The 22,139-nt window shown below is 40.3% G+C and overlaps 1 long non-coding RNA gene and 1 pseudogene across 2 annotated transcripts in view; both read right to left on the reverse strand.

Moving 5' to 3' along the window:
• The window catches only part of LOC133257557 (uncharacterized), a 527,623-nt gene that overhangs the window by 329,647 nt on the left and 175,837 nt on the right, over positions 1–22,139 (reverse strand). The window lies entirely within an intron of this gene.
• Positions 7,615–7,951, reverse strand: LOC133235417 (small ribosomal subunit protein eS27-like; annotated as a pseudogene).

A 22,139-nucleotide genomic window follows, 5' to 3' on the forward strand; every position in this document is an offset into this window, starting at 1 on the left:
ACTGCAATATCTTAAATACACTATTTTCCATTTAACAAGTAAGGCTTGTTAGGCCCTTCTGACCTTGTTAGTCACTGAGTCCAAGTTGACCAAGGCCAAAAGGAAATAATAACAGGCTACAGAATCACAGTGTATCCTGGGGAAATGTTAAGTTTGAATAACAAGGGGCCAGTAGAAAGCTGAAGGCTGCTTTTCAAGAGGTTTACCAGGTAATCCAGTCAAGGGGGTGAGAGTCCAAAACCCTCACTGTACCTACCACTGGTAAAGGCTGCCATCTTTGCCAGAGGCTCCATATGCAAAATCAGTCACCAACACTGGCACCTGAAAGGAGTCATCAGGGTTTAAGGACCCCAGAGATGCTAACTCCCCCTGACTGATGTGTCTCTCTCATGTTAAGAAAATCCCCTACTGACTCTGATAGGATAGAGAAGTATTATCCAAATATAAGACATCAATTCCAACTACACATTCAAATGTAGAAGCCCCAACAGGGCAGAGTTATACCAAAGTGCCCACAAAGAAATGTTAGACTCCCTTAACAACTGAATCTTTTCCAAACCATTTTATTTGAATTAAGAGTCCCCATGCCCCAGTGGTAAGAGACTGGGGTGCCTGTATCTAAGTTATAAAAGTTTGAGTCCTCACCTGCCCAAAGTTCCCCAACATACTTGGGTGCCCATGACCTCTGTTCACCCTTGAGACAGCAAGACCTTGGCTTCACATCTTAGCACCTTTATTTTTAAGTCAGCTGATGCTGGAGCAGAGGGAAAGAGAGGAAACCTGGCACACAAGCACAGACAGTGACCACATGCCAGTGAGCAAGGCTTTTGCATTCACTCTCAGCTTAAGAAGCTGCTCAATCACAGCCCAGCTAAAAATACTCTGTGTTGGGGGCCCACTCAATGCTCCAGTATAAACAGCAATATCCTCATACCTGATACCATTTATTTCAACTTTGTGTCAGTTCACTTCAGTCACTCAGTCATGTCCAACTCTTTGCAATCCTGTGGACTGCAGCACACCAGGCTTCCCTGTCCATCACCAACTCCCGGAGTTTACTCAAACTCATGTCCATTGAGCTGGTGATCCTATCCAACCATCTCATCCTCTATCGTCCCCTTCTCCTCCTGCCCTCAATCTTTCCCAACATCAGGGTCTTTTCAAGTGAGTCAGTTCTTCACATCAGGTGGCCAAAATATTGGAGTTTTAGCTTCACCATCAGCCCTTCCAATGAACACTCAGGACTGATCTTTAGGATGGACTGATTGGATCAACTTGCAGTCCAAGGGACTCTCAAGAGTCTTCTCCAACACCACAGTTCAAAAGCATCAATTCTTTGGTACTCAGTTTTCTTTATAGTCCAACTCTCACATCCATACATACTACTGGAAAAACCATACCTTTAATTAGACAGACCTTTCTTGGCAAAGTAACATCTCTGCTTTTTAATATGCTTTCTAGGTTGGTCACAGCTTTTCTTCTAAGGCGCAATCGTCTTTTAATTTTATGGTTGAAATCACCATCTGCAGTGATTTTGGAGCCCAAAAAATTAAGTCTGTCACTGTTTCCACTGTTTTCCCATCTATTCGCCATGAGGTGATGGGACTAGATGCCATGATCTTAGTTTTCTGAATGTTGAGCTTTAAGCCAACTTTTTCACTCTCCTCTTTCACTTTCATCAAGAGGTTCTTTAGTTCTTCTTCACTTTCTGCCATAAGGGTGGTGTCAGCTGCATGTCTGAGGTTATTGATATTTCTCCTGGAAATCTTGATTCCAGCTTGTGTTTCATCCAGCCCAAAATTTCTTATGATGTACTCTGCATATAAGTTAAATAAGCAGGGTGACAATATACAGCCCTGAGGTACTCCTTTCCTGATTTGGAACAAGTCTGCTATTCCATGTCCAGTTCTAACTGTTGCTTCTTGACCTGCATACAGATTTCTCATGAGGCAGGTCAGGTGGTCTGGTCCCATCTCTTGAAGAATTTTCCAGTTTGCTGTGATCCACACAGTCAAAGGTTTTGACTTAGTCAATAAAGCAGAATTAGATGTTTTTCTGGAACTCTCTTGCTTTTTTGATGATCCAATGGATGTTGGCAATTTGATCTCTGGTTCCTCTGCCTTTTCTAAATCCAGGTTGAACATTTGGAAGTTCATGGTTCATGTACTGTTGAAGCCTGATTTGGAGAATTTTGAGTATTACTTTGCTAGCATGGGCTCCCTGATAGCTCAGTTGGTAAAGAATCTGCCTGAAATGCAAGAGATCCCGGTTTGATTCCTGCATCAGGAAGATCCACTGGAGAAGGGATAGCCTACCCACTCCAGTATTCTTGGGCTTCCCTTGTGGCTCAGCTGGCAAAGAATCCACCTGTAATGCTGGAGATCTGGGTTCAATCCTTGGGTTGGGAAGATCCCCCAGAGAAGGGAAAGGCTACCCACTCCAATATTGTGGCCTGGAGAATTCCATGGACTGTATATTTCATGGGGTCACAAAGAGTCAGACAAAACTGAGCAACTTTCACTTTCTTTTGCTAGCAACTGTACAGTAGTTTGAGCATTGTTTGGTATTGCCTCTCTTTGGGTTTGAACAAAAACTGACCTTTTCCAGTCCTGTGGTCACTGTTGAGTTTTCCAAATTTGCTGACATATTGAGTGCAGCACTTCCACAGAATCACCTTTTAGGATTTGAAATAGCTCAACTGGATTTCCATCACCTCCACAAGCTTTATCCATAGTGATGTTTCCTAAGGCCCACTTGACTTTGCATTCCAGGATGTCTGGTACACAACTTTGTGTACCCCTTAATAAAGCAGCCACAGACACACTGCTTTCCAATAAGACCTCAGGGTTTGCACCTTTAGCTGACTTGGGTTTGATTCACACAGTGGCAAGATTTTCTTTTTAGAGTCTATCCTAATCATGAGCATCTGCTGGCCTATTGTCATGACAACATCCTAGTTTTTGCCTGATTTTCACAAAAAGGCTAGAGGAGTTTTCTTCATTGGTGGGGCCAATTTCAAATGTTGATCTATAATTGTTTGGGTAAGTTTTCATTTTCCAGTTCTTCATGTTCATCAGCATATTAAGCCCAGCCTAGGACAGTAACAGCCCAGATATAAATAGCAGTTAGGCACTCGTCTGGGGCTTTCCCGGTGGCTCAGATGGTAAATAATCTGCCTGCAATGAACCAGAAGACCCTGGTTCAGTACCTGAGTTGGGAGGATCTCCTGGAAAAGGGAATGGTTACCCACTCCAGTACTCTTGCCCGGTGGATCCCATGGACAGCAGAGCCATGGGGTTGCAAAGAGTCAGACACGACTGGTTGAGTAACATGTTGACTTTTCACTTCACTCATCTACTGTTTCCCAAGAAAGTTACTCTCCCAGGGAAATCTCTTCAAGAGTACAATTTCCTTTTAGCGGTGAGTACACACTTTTAAAAAAAAGACAAACTTAGATCTTTTAATGTTATCTCCAAATGGATCTCAGTCTCAAAGTGGCATATCAAACAGCAGGAGGAGTTAAACCACAAGACAAAAGCAACTATCATCTGTATCCTTAACAAGCACTGCATGCACACCCTAGATTTAGTACCAGCTGAATTTCTAATAATGTGCCTCATTTCTGGCCATACTAATCAGATTTTCCATTTTTCCTATTCATAGCAGATGCACATTTCTGTAACTGTTGTCTAGAGAAGGGTGGGATTTCAGCCCACCCAAGACAAATCTTAGTACTAGTTGGTACAATTAAGCAGACTGAAACCTGACTTCCAGAATGGCAAACAAGCCCTCCATCTGGAGGAAAATTAGCAACAACCAGAGCACCTCTACAAGGAGCAATAGTAGACTGAGAGCATATGAGGATGAATCTGTAGATGGAGTTAAAGTAAAAATCTGGATGCAGTTAGAATGCTTGGACAAATGTTATGTGAGGTAATTGCATCTCCATTACCAGAATGTTTTCTTAAAATGGATATTATGTCTGACTGGGGAACACTTCCTCTACCTGATATTTTAAGTAGAAGACACATAAAATTGCCCTTTAGCCAGTATTAATTGGCCACACTAAATGGGAGCCTCTGGAATTGCCTGAGCCTACACACTTCTTAGTTTGAAGCAACAGGGAATATCTGGTAAGAAAAAAAAATTACAATTTTATTCAGTGATGTGTTAAAAACAGGAGTATTGACACAAAACTAATTCTCTGTATTATAGCCCTATGTCGTCTGTGGAAAAGGCAGATGGCTTACGGATATTCTCTATAGATTATCACAGTCTGAAGTAAATAATACCATACACAGTCTCAGCAGTTCCAGACATGATATTAGAACTACAAAAGATGTTAACAAGCCAGAGGGGATTGGTTTTCAGTGATTGATATTGCAAATGCCTTCTTTCAATCCCAACTTTTAAGAGCCTAATGCAATATGTATTTACATGGGGAGGGTCCCAATTTACATTTAGTGGTTTGCCCCAGTTTATTACCATAATTTTATTAGAAAAGAGTTTGGATATGATAGATTTCAAGTGTTCTGCTGTATTGATATGACACCACCCTTCGAGCCATTATCTTTGAACCAGTTTCCTAACATTTGACCTATGACCTCATGCTCAAATTCTCATTATTCAGAAATAAAATAATGAATCATTTACTGTCTAGTTGACCTGAAGTTGCTCAACATGCTCACTACCAATACAAAGGATTTCTCTCAAGGCCCATTAATTGGACCATAAGGTGCTTATCCATTCTCTTCTAGAGAGCAATGTCTCTGTCAGCTCTGACCCTTGTCACTAAGACTGTCAAAAGATTTGAGAGGTTACCTTACCTGAATGCTAACATGTTAGCCTGCCACAGTTTCATGGATGCTGGAAGCCAGCATGAAACTCTAGGGTCAGAAGCAAAGAACTTGATTAAAATTCACAGCAACAGCAGTGCCCAGAGTATACGCATGTACCTGTGCCATTTTCCTGAGTTCCTACTCTCAAAGGATAATAGAATGCCAGGTGACACCCGCACATTGTGAATTGTATTATAGGAAGGCAACTCTGTACTTAGGGAACTCAAATCTTTTATAATGTGCAGCAAGCATGCCTGTTCATTTGCTCCAGAAGGCAACATTTTATTTTACTGAACAGTAAGTACAGCTGACCTGTGCTCTGGAGGGAGACATTATCTCTATTTCCAAAGCTATAAACAAACCTTTTCTTTGCTCTAGAGTGAGACACAATCTTCCTGTTCATTGAACAACCCACCTTGAAAAAGTCTAAAACAAATATAGTCAGTGCTTCTGTTATCAAGACATACAAAGATTCACAGCTATTTAACCCTCAACAATAACTAACTTTCTGTAGGCAACTACTCCATCAAATTAGCTGGGATTAGCTTCCTGTATTAGCTTCATAAATCATATCCTCAATCCATTTTGCAAACAAAGGCTTCTTTCAAGAAAAAAGTTTTAAATAACTCTTCTTTAATAAATACATACATACATACATTCTAAAAGCACAAAAACATCTGTTCAAAATCCCTTACCATGTAGAGGCATTTACTTTCCTCTACTTCTCTCTAAAAAAGTGATTTCTTGTGTTTAATAACATAAGTGAGATCCAAATGGCTACTCTACGAAGTGAGGTCCAAAAATTAGCTTTGTATGAACAAAATTTTTCTTTCTTTCATCAAACATTTTGTATAATTTAATAATTATCAAAATAATTTCTTTGTTTCTAAAATACTGGTCCCTTCCCTCTGTTCTAATTTCAATTCCATACACAGATTCTTTGTGAAAACCTATCTGGATATTGCTGGAATATTGAGAACATAATTTCATAAATAGAACATCTAAACTTGGGAACAAATGGTTATCCAGCTGCACGCTGTTTTGAACAGAGTATTTAGGGGTCTTTGATGAAAAAATGTTTGCTGGATTTGTTCTGCAAAACTTGTCACTCATCCATATCCTACTAAGTTCTTCTTACAGTAAGAATTTTAGATACCTTTTCAATTCAAACCAATATGCTTAATTTTTTAATATAAATTTATTTATTTTAATTGGAGGTTAATTACTTTACAATATTGTATTGGTTTTGCCATACATCAACATGAATCCGGCATAGGTGTACACGTGTTCCCCATCCTGAACCCCCCTCCCTCCTAAATAATTGTATGTGTTCCACAAGCTTTAGAAAGATGTATTCATAATCACTATTCCATTTGAACTGAACAGTTACCCGTGTATTTAAAGCCTCACACATAAAGAGTGTTCCTGATCTAAAAATTACTTTTAAACAACTATTCTCTTATTAATAAGTATTTGTAAGTTAGAGAAAGTACTTTTACCAGCTGACTAATCATTAACCTACTTTCCAGTTCCTCTCCTAGAGGTTAGTCATCTTCCATGAAAAATTAAATGGTGTAGCATCACTCAATAATATGAACTTTTCTTGCAAGACAAACTGCAATTTGAAAAAATGTTGGGAGATTCCTCAAACATCATTCTTCTGCTGAATTGAATGACTCTAGCTGCACAAACTCATTATAAAGTAAAATTTAATAGATTATAAAATTTTATATCTGAATAATAAAATTGATCACATTCAGTAAAACTTTATTTATGGCAGAGTTTTGCAACTGGGAATCCAAGATAAGTTCTGGTTGATCAGTCTTTCACCAGGGATGTAAGGCATAATAGATTCCATGTGGGGATCTCCTAAACTTTGCAGGAGCTTTGTAGGTCAATATATAACTCATTCAATACTCTTACGTTTTCAGTAATCTCTCCTTTTGGAATGCAGTTAGACAATTTTAAAAACATAAACTTGCATTAATTTTTACTAGTTTTTAGGTAAGTAGTTTTAACACATCACAGGTTCATTTTCTATTGATATAAACTGTTTTTAATGCTTCAAAGACAAAAGTATGAAGTTTTATTGAGGACAAAGGTATATACAAATCAGAATGCTCCCTAGAAATAACACTTGAGTGAAAAAGGACAAGTGACCCCTGGATTTAAGAGGTCATTGGTTCAGGATAGAGGGATTAAAGGTAGAACTTGAATCACCATTGACTATTACAAACTTCAAGGGAAGGATGTCACCTGGAGTTAAACTGCACAGGAAAGATAACAGGTATTTTACAGTGGCAGAGAATTTAAATATTCATTTGTAAGCTGAAAAGAAACAAGATGCTCAGGAATTATAGTTTATTACTTTATAGAGATAAAAAGCTGAAAAGAGGTAGAGGAGCCAAGTTTAGTTCACCTCTTTTTCTCTGGTAAGAAGCAAAAGAATTTCCTAGAGGGTTGAGTTTTGAGTGCTTCAGGTAGATACTCTCAGGAGCACACAAATTTTTAAATGCAACATTTGTCCTAGATTTATTCAACAAAGTATCTTCTTTTATTCTGCCAATGTATAGATCAATGTGAAGACTCGGGTGTCCTTCAGAAGTTTGTAGGTTGTTACTAGATTCTCCTTTTTACTCTGTATTGGCATCAACAGCTTTCCTCTTATTAATGAGTCCTTATATTCAGCATCAGGGACTTCAGACTTGGAAACTGCCTTTATTTTATTTCAAATTGGCCCAAATGACTCGAGTCCACTCTTCTGGTTGCCCTGAATATGTGAGGTAAGAACTCCCTAGTAGTAAAATAAGACAGTTAACAGGATGTATCCAAAATATGTTTATTGGGGTGGTTTCCCATTCATCTTGATGCCCTGTCTGAAGGAGCATCCTTCTGTAAGCCTCACTTTTCCTCCTATAGTCTGGCAGAGGACAGTAGAGCAGCCAACACAAAAAACACTCTTTGTACCTGGCTAAAGACAGTGGTGATTTCATAGCCTCCTGGTCATTTCAGATCCATGAAATAGGAATTTGGGCTCTGCACCTGGCAGCACTCTTATGTTTCCTCTTCTCCTCTTCTGGAGAGGGATGAAGCAGATCCTTTGTGAGAGGCATATTCTCGTGGGGAAGTTGTCACTGCCAGAAAGCTTGGTATTAATTTTTAAAATGTTGTATTTCAATTAACATGTACAATATGTTGATGTGATGCACTTATATATTGCAGCTTGATTGCCACTGTAGTGTTAACATCTCTATTATATCACATAATTATCATTTTTGTGGTGAAAATGTTTAAGATTTAGTCTCTTAGCAACTTTGAAGTACAGAACACAGTATTGTAGATGATAAATACTATACTGTGCATTGGATCATCAGGACATAGCAATTGGTTTCAGGCTTGCACGCTTAAACAACATCTCCCCAGTTCCCCCACATCCCAGACCTTGTAACCACCATTATACTGCTTCAACAAGTTCAGCTCTGGAGACACAGGCAACAAACTAAGATATCTATGCTGAGCTTACATTGTTGTGAGGAATTAGGTCAAGAAGGGATGAAAAATAAATTTAAAAATTAAATTACTGGCATTCCTTGAAGATATTGTAGGTTCAGTCTTTAGACTACCACAATAAATGAAAATCATCAAATCAAATTGCATAATTTTTTTGTTTCCCAGTGCACATAAAAGTGAAAAAGTTAGCTTAAAGCTCAACATTCAGAAAACTAAGATCATGGCATCTGGTCCCATCACTTCATGGCAAATAGATGGAGAAACAGTGGAAACAGTGGCTGACTTTACTTTTCTTAGCTCCAAAATCACTGCAGATGGTGATTGCAGCCATGAAATTAAAAGACGCTTACTCTTTGGAAGGAAAGTTATGACCAACCTAGACAGCATATTGAAAAGCAGAGACATTACTTTGTCAACAAAGGTCCATCTAGTCAAAGCTATGGTTTTTCCAGTGGTCATGTATGGATGTGAGAGTTGGACTATAAAGAAAGCTGCTGCTGCTGCTGCTGCTGCTGCTGCTGCTGCTAAGTCGCTTCAGTCATGTCGGACTCTGTGAGATCCCATAGATGGAAGCCAATCACGTTCCCCCATCCCTGGGATTCTCCAGGCAAGAACACTGGAGTGGGTTGCCATTTCCTTCTCCAATGCATGAAAGTGAAAAGTGAAAGTGAAGTTGCTCAGCCGTGTCCGACTCTTAGTGACCCCATGGACTGCAGCCTACCAGGCTCCTCCATCCATGGGATTTTTCAGGCAAGAGTACTGGAGTTGGGTGACATTGCCTTCTCCGAAAGAAAGCTCAGTGCCCAAGAATTAATGCTTTTGAACTGTGGTGTTGGAGAAGACTTTTGAGAGTCCCCTGGACTGCAAGAAGGTCCAACCAGTCCATCCTAGCGGAGATCAGTCCTGGGTGTTCGTTGGAAGGGCTGATGCTGAACCTTAAACTCCAATACTTTGGCCACCTGATGCGAAGAACTGACTAACTGGAAAAGACCCTGATGCTGGGAAAGACTGAGGGCAGGAGGAGAATGGGACGACAGAGGATGAGATGGTTGGATGGCATTATGGACTCAGTGGACATGGGTTTGGTGAACTCCGGGAGTTGGTGATGGACAGGGAGGCCTGGCATGCTGTAGTTCATGGGGTTGCAAAGAGTCAGACACGACTGAGTGACTGAACTGTATATAAAAACTGTGTTTACACTCTACTGTAGCATATTTAAACATGCAAAGAATTATGTCTGAAAAACAATGCACATACTTTAAATATTACTACAAAATGCTAGCCATCATCTGAGACTTCAGTAAGTAATTGTAGTAACAAAGATCATTGATCATAGATTACCATAACAAATATAATAATGAAAAAGTTTAAAATATTAAGAGAATTACCAAAATGTGATACAGAGACATGAAGTAATCAAATACTCCTGGGAAAAATACGGTGTCAGGAGACACTCAAAGTAGGGTTGTCACAACCTTCAATTTGCTTTTTTTTTTTTTTAAGGCAATATCTGCAAAGTGAAATAAAATGAGGTATGCCTGTAGTTTGTTAGATATTAACAGTCATGAAAAAGAGGGAAAATTGAATAATGGCAGATAAGAAACAATAGAACAAAATAAGGCAAGGTGGTGTTGGGGTTGGTGAACCTCTTAGAGTAGTCAATAAAGAATTGGTATAGTTTTCATTGAGAAGTAAGAACTATATAGAGATTCTTAAGACATTTCTAAATATTGAATACTAGGATTTACCTTAACTTTCACATATAACATCAGTCAGTCAGTTAAGTTGCTCAGTCATGTCCAACTCTTTGCAACCCCATGGAAAGAGGCATGCCAGGCTTCCCCTGTCCATCACCAACTCCCAGAGTTTACTCAAACTCATGTCCATTGAGTCCATGATGCCATCCAACCACCTCATCCTCTGTCGTCCCCTTCTACTCCAGCCTTCAATCTTTCCCAGTATCAGGATCTTTTCAAATGAGTCAGTTGTTCATATCAGGTGGCTAAAGTTTTAGAGTTTCAGCTTCAGTTTCAGTCCTTCCAATGAATATTCAGGACTGACTTCATTTAGGATAGACTGGTTGGATCGCCTTGCAGTCCAAGGGACTCTCAAGAGTCTTCTCCGACACCACAGTTCAAAAGCATCAATTCTTTGGCACTCAGCTTTCTTTATAGTCCAACTCTCAAGTCCGTACATAACTACTGGAAAAACCATTGCTTTGACCAGATGGACTTTTGTTGGCAAAGTATTGTCTCTGCTTTTTAATATGCTGTTTAGGTTAATCATAACTTTCCTGCCAAGGAGTAAACGTCTTTTAATTTCATGGCTGCAGTCACCATCTGCAGTGATTTTGGAGGCCCCCCAAAAGTAAAGTCTGCCACTGTTTCCACTGTTTCCCCTCTATTTGCCATGAAGTGAAGAGACTGGATGCCATGATCTTAGTTTTCTGAATGCTGAGTTTTAAGCCAAACTTTTTACTCTCCTCTTTCACTTTCATCAAGAGGCTCTTTCATTCTTCTTCACCTTCTGCCATGAGGGTGGTGTCATCTGCATATCTGAGGTTATTGATACTTCTGTTGGAAATCTTGATTCCAGCTTGTGCTTCATCCAGCCCAGCATTTCTCATGATATATAACATACATGTGTGCTAAGCCACTTCAGTCCTGTTTGACTCTATGACCCTATGGACTTTGCCCACCAGGCTCCTCTGTCCATGAGATTATCCAGGCAAGAATACTGGTTTTGGGGCTGGGCAGTCCTAAGATGGTGGAGGAATAGGACGGGGAGACCACTTTCTCCCCCACAAATTCATTGAAAGAACATTTGAAAGCTGAGCAAATTCCACAAAATAACTTCTGAATGCTGGCAGAGGACATCAGGCACCCAGAAAGGCAGCCCATTGTCTTCTAAAGGAGGTAGGACAAAATATAAAAGATAAAAAGAGAGATAAAAGAGTTAGGGACAGAGACCCATCCCAGGAAGGGAGTCTTAAATGAGGAGAAGTTTCCAAACACCAGGAAACCCTCTCACCAGTAGGTCTGTTGGGGAGTTTTGGAATCTCAGACAGCAACATAACTGGGAGGAAAAATAAATAAATAAATAAAACCACAGATTGCATGCCTAACAGCAATTCCCAGCAGAGAAGTAGCCCAGATGCTTGCATCCACCACCAGCAAGCAGGGGCTGAACAGGGAGGCACCAGCTGCATTGCTTAGAGTAAGGACCGGGCCTGAATGCCCTAAGGGCAATCTGAGGGAGCTAATGTGAGATAGCAATCCTAACTGGGATAGCCAGAGAGAGAAAAGAGAGAGCGAGGGAGAGAACTATCCTGCAAAAAGTCCTAACCTAAGGCACTGCCAGCCTGCTCACAGAAAAAAGGACTAAGCGAATAACAGAAGAGAGCTAGCTGGCTGTGAACTGGCCCATTCCCCCCGCCCCCACTGGAGGCAGGGAGGAAGGTGGAGGGCAGCCAGAGCCAGAAAGGGGCAATCTCAGCCCCAGAGATGGCACCTCTACCAAACTGCAAGCAGGCTGCCAGTTGTTAACCAAGACTTCTTGGGACTCTGGACAGTTGACATCCACCAGGAGGGTCACAACCAGAGATCAGCTCCCCAGAAGGGACACGCGGCACACCTGAGATGGGCACGCATGCTGCCACCCAGGAAACCGAGTGTCTGGGACAAGGGAGGTGATAAGACGCACCCCCCACCTAGGGAGCGTGCGCTTGCAAAGCACCTGGTTGCCTGAGCTGCTCGGACCTGGGAAGTGGACAAAATGCTGGCCCAACAGAGTCTGTGCCTTTGTGGATGCCCGAGAACCTGAACCTGAGCGGGTTAGACCTGGGAAGGGCACACAACCAGGGCCAACTTTAGACAGTTTCCCTGTACAGCAACCTAGATACTGAGCAGTGTAGACTGGGAAAGCACACACTCTATGACAGGGGACAAACCCAGTGTGGCCGAGACAATGCAAGCACTCCCCACACATACCAGTGATATTTGTTTGCAATGCTCCACCCTTCCCACAGCACGACTGAAAAAGTGAGCCTAAATAAGTGACCACCGTCGCCCCCTTGTGTCAGGGTGGAAATCAGACACTGAAGAGACCTGCAAACAGAAGCAACTAAAATAAACAGAGGGAACCACTTTGGAAGTGACAGGTGCAACAGATTAAAACCCTGTAGTTACATTGGAAGGGGCCTACAGATCTTGAGAAGTATAAGCTGGACAAGAATCTATCTGAAACTGAACTAACCCCAAACTGCCCACAACAGCTCCACAGAAATTCCTAGATATATTTTCACTATTTTTATTTTTTTTTAATTCTTAAGTCCTTTATTACTCCTTTAATTTTCATTTTTATAATCTACTCAGTTCAGTTCAGTCACTCAGTCGTGTCTGGCTCTTTGCAACCCCATGAAACACAGCACACCAGGCTGCCCTGTCCATCACCAACTCCCAGAGTTCACTCAGACTCACGTCCATTGAGTCAGTGATGCCATCCAGCCATCTCATCCTCTGTCGTCCTCTTCTCCTCCTGCCCCCAATCCCTCCCAGCATCAGAGTCTTTTCCAATGAGTCAACTCTTCGCATGAGGTGGCCAAAGTACTGGAGTTTCAGCTTTAGCATCATTCCTTCCAAAGAAATCCCAGGGCTGATCTCCTTCAGAATGGACTGGTTGGATCTCCTTGCAGTCCAAGGGACTCTCAAGAGTCTTCTCCAACACCACAGTTCAAAAGCATCAATTCTTCAGTGCTCAGCTTTCTTCACAGTCCAACTCTCACATTCATACATGACAACTGAAAAAACCATAACCTTAACTAGATGGACCTTTGCTGGCAAAGTAATGTCTCTGCTTTTGAATATGCCATCTAGGTTGGTCATAACTTTCCTTCCAAGGAGTAAACCTCTTTAATTTAATGGCTGCAGTCACCATCTGTAGTGATTTTGGAGCCCAGAAAAATAAAGTCTGACACTGTTTCCACTGTTTCCCCATCTATTTGCCATGAAGTGATGGGACCAGATGCCATGATCTTCGTTTTCTGAATGTTGAGCTTTAAGCCAACTTTTTCACTCTCCTCTTTCAATTTCATCAAGAGGCTTTTGAGTTCCTCTTCACTTTCTGCCATAAGGGTGATGTCATCTGCATATCTGAGGTTATTGATACTTCTCCCGGCAATCTTGAATCCAGCTTGTGCTTCTTCCAGCCCAGTGTTTCACATGATATACTCTGCATATAAGTTAAATAAGCAGGGTGACAATATACAGCCTTGACGTACTCCTTTTCCTACTTGGAACCAGTCTGTTTTTCCATGTCCAGTTCTAACTGTTGCTTCTTGACCTGCATACAGGTTTCTGAAGAGGTAGGTCAGGTGGTCTGGTATTCCCATCTCTTGAAGAATTTTCCACCATTTATTGTGATCCACACAGTCAAAGGCTTTGGCATAGTCAATAAAGTGGAAATATATGTTTTTCTGGAACTCTCTTGCTTTTTCTATGATCCAGCGGATGTTGGCAATTTGATCTCTGCTTCCCCTGCCTTTTCTAAAACCAGCTTGAACATCTGGAAGTTCACGGTTCACATATTGCTGAAGCCTGGCTTGGAGAATTTTGAGCATTACTTCACTAGCGTGTGAGATGAGTGCAATAGTGCGGTAGTTTGAGCATTCTTTGGCATTGCCTTTCTTTGGGATTAGGATGAAAACTGACCTTTTCCAGTCCTGTGGCCACTGCTGAGTTTTCCAAATTTGCTGGCATATTGAGTGCAGCACTTCCACAGCATCATCTTTCAGGATTTGAAATAGCTCAACTGGAATTCCTTCACCTCCACTAGCTTTGTTCGTAGTGATGCTTTCTAAGGCCCACTTCACATTCCAGGATATCTGGCTCTAGGTGAGTGATCATACCATCATGATTATCTTGGTCATGAAGATCTTTTTTGTACAGTTTTTCTATGTATTCTTGCCACCTCTTCTTAATATCTTCTGCTTCTGTTAGGTCCATACCATTTCTGTCCTTTATCGAGCCCATCTTTGCATGACATGTTCCCTTGGTGGCCAAGAGGAACTACCCCACATCCAAGATCAGGGGTGGTGGCTGGGAAGAGCTATCCCACGTCCAAGGCCAGGGGTGGTGGCTGGGAGGAGCAACCTCACATCCAAGGAGCTGTGGCTATGTGGGCGCAGGAGGGCCTGGAGGAGCTATTCTACATCCAAGGTCAGGAGGGGCGGTGGTGAGGAGATACCCCTTGTCCAAGGTAAGGAGGAGCAGCTGCGCTTCGCTGGAGCAGCCATGAAGAGATACCCCAAGTCCAAGGTAAGGGAAACCCAAGTAAGATGGTAGGTGTTGCAAGAGGGCATCAGAGGGCAGACACACTGAAACCATACTCACAGAAAACTAGTCAATCTAATCACACTAGGACCACAGCCTTGTCTAACTTAATGAAACTAAGCCATGCCCTGTGGGGCCACCCAAGACAGGTGGGTCATAGTAGAGAGGTCTGACAGAATGTGGTCCACTAGAGAAGGGAATGTCAAACCACTTCAGTATTCTTTCCATGAGAACCCCATGAATAGTATGAAAAGGCAAAATGATATGGTACTGAAAGAGGAACTTCCCAGGTCAGTAGGTGCCCAATATTCTACTGGAGATCAGTGGAGAAATAACTCCAGAAAGAATGAAGGGATGGAGCCAAAGCAAAAACAATACCCAGCTGTGGATGTGACTGGTGATAGAAGCAAGGTCCAATGCTGTAAAGAGCAATATTGCATAGGAACCTAGAATGTAAGGTCCATGAATCAAGGCAAATTGGAAGTGGTCAAACAAGAGATGGCAAGAGTGAACATCGACATTCTAGGAATCAGTGAACTAAAATTGACTGGAATGGGTCAATTTAACTCAGATGATGATTATATCTACTACGGCAGGCAAGAATCCCTCAGAAGAAATGGAGTAGCCATCATGGTCAGAAAAAGAGTCTGAAATGTAGTACTTGGATGCAATCTCAAAAACGACAGAATGATCTCTGTTCATTTCCAAGGCAAACCATTCAATATCACAGTAATCCAAGTCTATGCCCCAACCAGTAACGCTGAAGAAGCTAAAGTTGAACGGCTCTATGAAGACCTACCAGACCTTTTAGAACTAACACCCAAAAAAGATGTCCTTTTCATTATCGGGGACTGGAATGCAAAAGTAGGAAGTCAAGAAACACCTGCAGTAACAGGCAAATTTCGCCTTGGAATACAGAATGAAGCAGAGCAAAGACTAATAGAGTTTTGCCAAGAGAAAACACTGGTCATAGCAAACACCCTCTTCCAACAACACAAGAGAAGACACTACACATGGACATCACCAGATGGTCAACACTGAAATCAGATTTGATTATATTCTTTGCAGCCAAAGATGGAGCAGCTCTATACAGTCAACAAAAACAAGACCAGGAGCTGACTGTGGCTCAGATCATGAACTCCTTATTGCCTAATTCAGACTTAAATTGAAGAAAGTAGGGAAAACCGCTAGACCATTCAGGTATGACCTAAATCAAATCCCTTATAACCTATTATTACCTTGCAAAAAAAAAGACTCTATTTTTAAATCAAACTTCATATATATATTTTTAATTTTTGTGATTTTTGTTTTGTTTTTTTATTACTGTATTTTTGAGAGTCTAATCTATACACCAGATGTTTAATTTTTGGTTTTTTGGTATTTGTTATCAATTTTGTACCTTTAAGAATCCAATATTCAGTACCCATTTTTAATTAGGAGTGTGATTACTGGCTTGATTACTCTCTCCCCCTTTTGACTCTCCTTTTTCTCCCCCAGGTCACCTGTATCTCCTCCCTCCTCCTTCTCTTCTCTACCCAACTCTGTGAATCTCTTTGTGTGTTCCAGGCTGTGGAGAACACTTAGGGAACTGATTACTGGCTAGATCTGTCTGTCTACTTTTGATTCCCCCTTTTCTCCTCCTGGTCACCTCTATCTCCTTCCTCCCTCTACTCTTCTCTATGTAACTCTGTGAACCTCTCTGAGGGATCCAGGCTGTGGAAGAGCATATATGGAATTGATTACTGGCTAGACTGCTGTCTCCCCTTTTGATTCCCCCTCTTCTCCTCCTGGTCACCTCTATCTCTCTGCTCCCTCTTCTCTTCTTTGTGTAACTCTGTGAATCTCTCTGGATGTCCCTCACTGTGGAAAATCTTTTCATCATTAACCTAGATGTTTTATCTTCGGTGCTGTATGGATGGAGAAGTCTTGAGGCTACTGTAAGAAAAATACTGAAAACCAGAGGCAGGAGGCTTTCTGAGAACACCAGAAAACTCTTTACTCCTTACATTAATCAATAAAAGCTCATCCAAAAACCTCCATCAGATCAGATCAGATCACTCACTCAGTCGTGTCCGACTCTTTACGACCCCATGAATCGCAGCACACCAGGCCTCCCTGTCCATCACCAACTCCCAGAGTTCACTGAGACTCACATCCATCGAGTCAGTGATGCCATCCAGCCATCTCATCCTCTGTTGTCCCCTTCTCCTCCAAGGGACTCTCAAGAGTCTTCTCCAACACCACAGTTCAAAAGCATCAATTCTTCTGCACTCAGCCTTCTTCACAGTCCAACTCTCACATCCATACATGACCACAGGAAAAACCATAGCCTTGACTAGACTGAAATCAAGCACCACATAAAAGCAAACAAGTCCCAGAGCAAGACATACCATGCACATTCTCCAGCAACGCAGACCAGAGCTTCAATATACAGACTGTCCAAAGTCACACCAAACCCACAGCTATCTCAAAACTCACTACTGGACACTGCATTGCACTCCAGAGAGAAGAAATCCAGCTCCACCCACCAGAACACTGACACAAGCTTCCCTAACCAGGAAACCTTGACAAGCCACCCGTCCAAAACCACCCACAGTGAGGAACCTCCACCATAAAGAGGAACCACAAACTGCCAAAATACAGAAAGGACACCCCAAACATAGCAATCAGAACAAGATGAAAAGGTATAGAAATACTCAGCAGGAAAAGGAACATGATACATGCCCACCAAACCAAACAAAAGAGGAAGAGAAAGGGAGTCTACCTGAAAAAGAATTCCAAATAATGATAGAAAAAAAAAAAAAAAGATCCAAAATCTTGAAAATAAAATGGAGTTAAGATAAATAGGCTGGAGACAAAGATTGAGAAGATGCAAGAAAGATTTAACAATCTACAAGAAATTTTTAAAAAAGAGTAAATCAATAATGAATAATGCAACAAATGAGATCAAAAACACTCTGGAGGCAACAAATAGTAGAATAACGGAAGCAGAAGATAGGATAAGTGAGGTAGAAGATAGAATGGTAGAAATAAATAAAGCAGAGAGGAAAAAAGAAAAAAGAATTAAAAGAAATGAGGACAACCTCAGAGACCTCTGGGACAATGTTAAATGCCCCAACATTCGAATTATAGGAGTCCCAGAAGAAGAAGACAAAAGGAAAGGCCATGAGAAAATACTTGAGGAGATAATAGTTGAAAACTTCCCTAAAATGGGGAAGGAAATAATCACCCAAGTCCAAGAAACCCAGAGAGTCCCAAACAGGATAAAACCAAGGAAAAACACCCCAAGACACATATTAATCAAATTAACAAAGATCAAACACAAAGAACAAATATTAAAAGCAGCAAGGGAAAAGAACAAATAACACACAAGGGATTCCCATAAGGATAACAGCTTTTCTTTCAATAGAAACTCTTCAGGCCAGGAGGGAATGGCAGGACATACTTAAAGTGATGAAAGAGAAAAACCTACAACTCAGATTACTGTACCCAGCAAGGATCTCATTCAAATATGAAGGAGAAATCAAAAGCTTTACAGACAATAAAAGTGAGAGAATTCAGCAGCACCAAACCAGCTCTTCAACAAATGCTAAAGGGTCTTCTCTAGACAGGAAACACAGAAAGGGTGTATAAACTTAAACCCAAAACAACAAAGTAAATGGCAACGGGATCATACTTATCAATAATTGCCTTAAATGTAAATGGGTTGAATGTCCCAACCGAAAGACAAAGACTGGCTAAATGGATGCAAAAACAAGACCAATATATATACTTTCTACAAGAGACCCACCTCAAAACAAGGGACACATACAGACTGAAAGTGAAGGGCTGGGAAAAGATATTCCATACAGATAGAGACCAAAAGAAAGTAGAAGTAGCAATACTCATATCAGATAAAATAGACCTTAAAATAAATGCTGTGAAAAGAGACAAAGAAGGACACTACATAATGATAAAAGGATCAATCCAAGAAGCTATAACAATTATAAATATATATGCACCCAACATAGGGGCACCACAATATGTAAGACAAATACCAACAAGTATGAAAGGGGAAATTAACAATAACACAATAATAGTGGGAGACTTTAATACCCCACTCACACCTATGGATAGATCAACTAGACAGAAAATTAACAAAGAAACACAAACTTTAAACGATACAATGGACCAGTGAGACCTAATTGGTATCTATAGGATGTTTCACCCCAAAACAATGAATTTCACCTTTCTCTCAAGTGCACACGGACCCTTCTCCAGGATAGATCACATCCTAGAACATAAATCTAGCCTTGGTAAATTTAAAAAAAAAAAAATGAAACCATCCCAAGCATCTTTTCCAACCACAATGCAGTAAGATTAGATCTCAATTACCAGAGAAAAACTATTAAAAATTCCAGCATATGGAGGCTGAACAACACATTGCTGAATAACCAACAAATCACAGAAGAAATCAAAAAGGAAATCAAAATATGCATAGAAACAAATGAAAATGAAAACACAACAACCCAAAACCTGTGGAACACTGTGAAAGCAGTGCTAAGGGGAAGGTTCATAGCAATACAGGCATACCTCAAGAAAAAAGTCAAATAAATAACCTAACTCTACACGTGAAGTAACTAGAAAAGGAAGAAATGAAGAACCCCAGGGTTAGTAGAAGGAAAGAAATCTTAAAAATTAGGGCAGAAATAAATGCAAAAGAAACTAAAGAGACCATAGCAAAAATCAACAAAGCTAAAGCTGGTTCTTTGAGAAGATAAATAAAATTGACAAACTATTAGCCATATTCATCAAGAAAAAATGGGAAAGAATCAAATCAACAAAATTTGAAATGAAAATGGAGAAATCACAACAGACCACATAGAAATACAATGGATCATAAGAGACTACTATCAGCAACTATATGCCAATAAAATGGACAACTTGGAAGAAATTGAAAAATTCTTAGAAAAGTATAACTTTCCAAAACTGACCAGAAAGAAATAGAAATGTTAACAGACCCATCACAAGCACAGAAATTGAAACTCTAATCAAAGATCCTCCAACAAACATAAGCCCAGGACCAGACAGCTTAACAACTGAATTCTACCAAAAATTTAGAGAAGAGCTAACACCTATCCTACTCAAACTCCTCCAGAAAATTGCAGAGGAAGGTAAACTACAAACTCATTCTATGAGGCCACCATCACCCTAATACCAAAACCAGACAAAGATGCCACCAAAAAAGAAAACTTCAGGTTAATATCACTGATGAACATAGATGCAAAAATCCTTAACAAAATTCTAGCAATAAGAATCCAACAACATATTAAAAAGATCATACATCATGACCAAGGGGGCTTTATCCCAGGGATGCAAGGATTCTTCAATATCTGCAAATCAATCAATGTAATACCCCACATTAACAAATTGAAAGATAAAAACCGTATGATTATCAAAGGAGAAAACCTTTGACAAAATTCAACATCCATTTATGATAAAAACCCTCCAGAAAGCAGGAATAGAAGGAACATACCTCAACATAATAAAAGCTATATATGACAAAGCCACACCAAACATTATCCTCAATGGTAAAAAATTGAAAGCATTTCCCTTAAAGTCAGGAACAAGACAAGGGTGCCCACTCTCACCATTACTATTCAACATAATTTTGGAAGTTTTAGCCACAGCAATCAGAACACAAAAAGAAATAAAAGGAATCCAGTTTGGAAAAGAAGTAAAACTCTCACTGTTTGCAGATGACATGATCCTCTACATAGAACACCCTAAAGACTCCACCAGAAAATTACTAGAGCTAATCAATGAATATAGTAAAGTTGCAGGTTATAAAATCAACACACAGAAATCCCTTGCATCCCTATACACTAACAATGAGAAAATAGAAAGAGAAATTAAGGAAGCAGTTCCATTCACCATTGCAACCAAAAGAATAAAATACTTAGGAATATATCCACCTAAAGAAACAAAAGACCTATATATAGAAAACTATGAAAGACTGATTAAAGAAATCAAAGAGGACACAAATAAATGGAGAAATATACCATGTTCATGGATGGAAGAATCAGTATAATAAAAATGAGTTTATTACCCAAAGCAATCTATAGACTCAATGCAATCCCTATGAAGCTACCAACGGTATTTTTCACAGAACTAGAACAAATAATTTCACAATTTGTATGGATAAAAAAAAAAAAAAAACTCAAATAGCCAAAGCAATCTTGAGAAAGAAGAATGGAAATGGAGGAATCAACCTGTTTGACTTCAGGTTATACTACAGTTCAGTTCAGTTCAGTTCAGTCACTCATTTGTGTCTGACTCTTTGCGACCCCATGAATTGCAGCATGCCAGGCCTCCCTGTCCATCACCAACTCCGGGAGTTCACTCAAACTCATGTCCATCGAGTCAGTGATGCCATCCAGCCATTTCATCCTCTGTCATCCCTTTCTCCTCCTGCCCCCAATCCCTCCCAGCATCAGAATCTTTTCCAATGAGTCAACTCTTCGCATGAGGTGGCCAAAGTACTGGAGTTTCAGCTTTAGCATCAGTCCTTCCAAAGAACACCAAGGACTGATCTCCTTCAGAATGGACTGGTTGGATCTCCTTGCAGTCCAGGGGACTCTCAAGAGTCTTCTCCAACACCACAGTTCAAAATCATCAATTCTTCGGTGCTCAGCTTTCTTCACAGTCTAACTTTCACATCATACATGACTACTGGAAAAATCATACTTTGTAGTATTTTTGGCTTTACTACAAAGCTATACAAAGTATAGTACTGGCACAAAGACAGAAATATAGATCAATGGAACAAAAAAGAAAGCCCAGAGATAAATCCACGCACCTATGGACACTTTATCTTTGACAAAGGAGTCAAGAATATACAATGGAGAAAAGACAATCTTTAACAAGTGGGGCTGGAAAAACTGGTCAAGCACCTGTAAAAGAATGTAACTAGAACACTTTCTAACATCATACACAAAAAATAAACTCAAAATGGATTAAAGATCTAAATGTAAGACCAGAAACTATAAAACTCCTAGAGGAGAACATAGGCAAAACACTCTCTGACATAAGTCACAGCAGGATCCTCTATGACCTGCCTCCCAGAGTAATGGAAATAAAAGCAAAAATAAACAAATGAGACCTAATTTAACTTAAAAACTTTTGCACAACGAAGGAAACTATAAGCAAGGTAAAAAGACAGCCTTCAGAATGGGAGAAAATAATAGCAAATGAAGCAACTGACAAAGAATTAATCTAAAAAATATACAAGCAATTCCTGTAGCTCAATTCCAGAAAAATAAATGACCCAATCAAAAAATGGGCCAAAGAACTAAACAGACATTTCTCCAAAGAAGCCCTACAGATGTCTAACAAATACATGGAAAGATGCTCAACATCACTCATTATCAGAGAAAAGCAAATCAAAACCACAATGAGGTACCCCTTAACACGGTCAGAATGG

Source organism: Bos javanicus, chromosome 2 (assembly GCF_032452875.1).
Source record: "Bos javanicus breed banteng chromosome 2, ARS-OSU_banteng_1.0, whole genome shotgun sequence".
NCBI classification, from domain to species: Eukaryota; Metazoa; Chordata; class Mammalia; order Artiodactyla; family Bovidae; genus Bos; species Bos javanicus.